Below are 3,784 nucleotides of genomic sequence, written 5' to 3' on the forward strand. Positions count from 1 at the left end.
ATGATTTCGGTGCTTAATTAACGAAGCGGATCAAGGTCACCTTTACCAGTTTTTCGGGCAATTGCCACACATACTCCGATAAATAATTATGAATAAATAATCATAACTAAAATAAGTAAATAATAATGACTACCAAAAAAAATAATGAGTTGAACTGAAATGTTCTGTTCTGCAATAAACAAGTAAAAAAAAAATATTAAAAAAATATTTTAAAATGCGACGAAAAAGGTTTCTATCACAGGTGGTATGAGCTTGCAGATGGAATATCTCACCTCATTGCATAGCATGACCACATCTCAGTGACTCGCTTTACGCCATCGTATGAGACGCGAACACCCATTGCCGACAATATCTATAAACTCGCTCGAGTCGTTGGATGCAATCATCCTCATCATCAAGCTCCATACTGTTGGTATCTCTGTTCCAGGCCTGGCTGTACTATTAATCTTTCCAGATCCTCTGCCTTCAACCAAGGAACCTGGGTATGGGTGATGGTGTGTGGTCATTTCATTGTTGCTCCCTCGTGGACCCATGTCTCGAGGGGCGGGTAATTTGTTAAGAGAAGCATGTTTGCACGGATGCTGGTTAATCAGCGCGGCTTGTACATGCAGTTTGGTTGCTTTGTATAGTTTATTGTGATTTATATTTCCGGCTTTCGAGGATTTCAGCGTGACAGTCCACCTCCAGGAAAAAGTTTTCTGGGACCGAACCGCTATGGGACAGACAGACAATGACATATGGGTAAGCTGTCCTGAATAGTAAACTTACTTATGCAGATGATGTCAGTGAGTAACAGGTGAAGAGGGAATTTCTCTCAATGTAGCTAGTGTTTGTGTGTTGTCATTTCTCACATACTTTACACTTTTCCTATCCAAAAGTTCTAGCAGCGGTACAGAAATCAATTATGTACGACCAGATAGTGTTTTCACAAAGTTTACTATCACATATATACATTAATATCTATTTAAGTATATAAATAACATATAGCCAACCGGAATAAAATCCTATAAATGTAATATATAAACACACAGGCAATACAAGCGCTGTTTGTGGAGCTGAGTTTTATCAAATTTCCTCTATTTTCTCTTCTCCTCTTAGGAATATACATGGGCGTCACACTAGCACATACTGTAAAATCAGTAACAATCCTCTCGAACGGTTTAAAATGGAATGATTCGGTTCGACGAGGACGTGAAGAAAATATACATAAACCACACCAGATCCATCGCTGTATCGGCAACAGACTAAAACACGCCTGTGCCCGCGCCAAGGATCCACTAACGCCTGATCCCATAACAGGATAACCAACTCTATTCGTCAACCAATTGTTTAAGTCGTTAAACTGTACAGACATACTGTAACCTGCGCCTCTCCGTGATTACCAGCTGCAAACCAAGGACCTAGCCTGCAGCCCTCAGCAGAGTGAATCACACTCTGTCCATTCGGCCAACCACGTATTACCATACCGTTCAAACATTTCAAAACCCATATACGACTCAGAGTACACGTGCCATACAGGTAGGCTCATAATTAAATATTGGTTGACGGATTACAGTTCTATTGGCAAAGCTTCACATTCGTAATTTTCATGTGGAATTAACGATTCTGTTCGTTCTGGCGCAGATCACCGCAATCAGCCGACTCTTGCCGTTGTGGTGGCGGTTGAAAATCAACACGCTTTGTCGCACTGCTCGAAAACGTCCGGCAGTGAAGATCGAGTATGACTATGTAGGATGGAAATCTTACTGTTCGACCTTGAATCGAACTTTCAGAATAAAAATTTCAATGCAATCCAGCGACATGACGTTACTCGCGGTCGCGGCTAATCGAATTACATTGTGTTTGCGATGGAACGCAGCGCTGGAATAGATTACAAACACAAAACATGTGACAGGGATGGCCGAAGGAGATAGGCTACGCGTAGGCGCTGCCGCTAGGGTGGCTCGGCACTAACGACCACATTAGACTGCACCACGGTGTTAATCGAACACGTGGTAGTGATACCCTACACCGTGACATCTACGCGCCGAACGACATCCTTGCTCAATAGACGCAACAATCTAGTTCTAAGAAGGGACCGAGCAGAATTACATAACGTATCATATACACGGATATCTTATCAGTACATTCAATTTTTAAAATAACAGACTCGCACCAGACGATAATAAGCGTCGGTCAGAGGCCTCCCGACCCTCGGCACTGTGCGGCCTCAAGTACAACCAGTCTATAATCGCCTGGTAGTTATAATAAACACACTTTGTCTATCATGGCAAATGGCCAATGGCAATGGCTGTGCAGTACACAGGTAAAAAGCACCCTTACAAGGTGCCATGGCACATTCGCGTCCGGGAAAGCGACTAGACAACCAGTTAGTAAATAGAAATGACGTGCATTGGCTGTAGAAGATTCACGCGTGACTGCGCTGGCAGTGTAAATTGGGTAGTGAACGCTGCTGATTAATATCTCCAAAGTCAACTGCTTTCTGATCCACAATTGCGGACGACTTTCCCCAGCAGCTCGTTTAACATTTTACGATAGGCGATTAGTGCGATACGATTTTGACCCCCAATCAAATTATGATCAAGGCTATTACTAACTGAGTTAACCTTCTCACTATCAAGATATAAGGACATTAATTATAATGGGTATTTTTTATCTTACGCTTAAATGTTCCATTTCGGACCCAGAGAAAACTTGAAGAAGCTGGGTGATATTTTTACGGGGGGTGTCCGACGGGAGAGTGCGAGAGCGTGAACAAGGCGCAGCCAGGCGCGGGTAGAAGAGGTGAGTGAGATTGAAAAGTTTGGGTCCGCAGATGCAAGAATGTTGGGGGGCGGCCTGCTTTACTATTATTTGCAACTCTGCTCGTCACCAGGCAGGACACTGTTGGGTGTGGATCCTGCTCTTGGAGGGGGGGTGTACCAACCGTTGTGGTCCCGTGTGCCAACAGCCACTGGCCGCGCACTTCACCATTAATATTCGCAGCCACACAGCACGTCGAACACGCCGCCACTTGTGCCAGACAAGTCTCGCCGCTATAATAACTCATCACATCAGGACCAATCCAAGCATCGGAGATGTCCAGCCCGGCGCCCTATCAGAAACCAAGTTCTGTGAGTGTCGCTACTCGCACTTTCCTTGCCATTGGTTATCGGGCTCCTCTGTGTGTCTCAGAAGATGCTGTAGAAGATACAATGAACAGTTCGCGATTATAGTACAACAGCACTACGTCGCCGTTCCACAAGTGAAAACTTACTTCCCGTGGTTCAAAAGATGTCTCGCCATTACTAGCGCCAACATATGGTCGACGACGGTAGCACTACTGACTCTCTCGCGCAAGTTGGGTATAAATAATTAAACAAACGACGTGCTTTACCAGCTTTTAGTAACCTATACATGCCACAATGGCTCTCTGGACTTCAACGCGCCCCTGCCACCACAACGGCCGATGTAACATGCCCTCACAAACACAATACCAAGCAGAACACATCTATATCCAGAAGCAGGTCGACGCATGCATACCCTAGAATCGCGTGTTGCTGCGCTTCCGGATCGTCGAGTACATGCTAGGTCGCCCCCTTAGTGGCTCGGAGCTTACTACTGGCCGCGGACGTGCACGGCCCCGTACCTAGCACTCGACGTGCCCCTTGCCCTGTAAGCGGCTAAAGCATACATCGGAACTACTCGGAGCCACTTGCGATGACCACCGCCACCCAGCAACTGGCATCGCAGCGCGAACACGCCATGGCATTCATATCACAGCAAACCGATTCGTGCCCGTGCG

This window comes from Priapulus caudatus, unplaced genomic scaffold (assembly GCF_000485595.1).
Source record: "Priapulus caudatus unplaced genomic scaffold, Priapulus_caudatus-5.0.1 Scaffold59, whole genome shotgun sequence".
Taxonomy (NCBI): domain Eukaryota; kingdom Metazoa; phylum Priapulida; class Priapulimorpha; order Priapulimorphida; family Priapulidae; genus Priapulus; species Priapulus caudatus.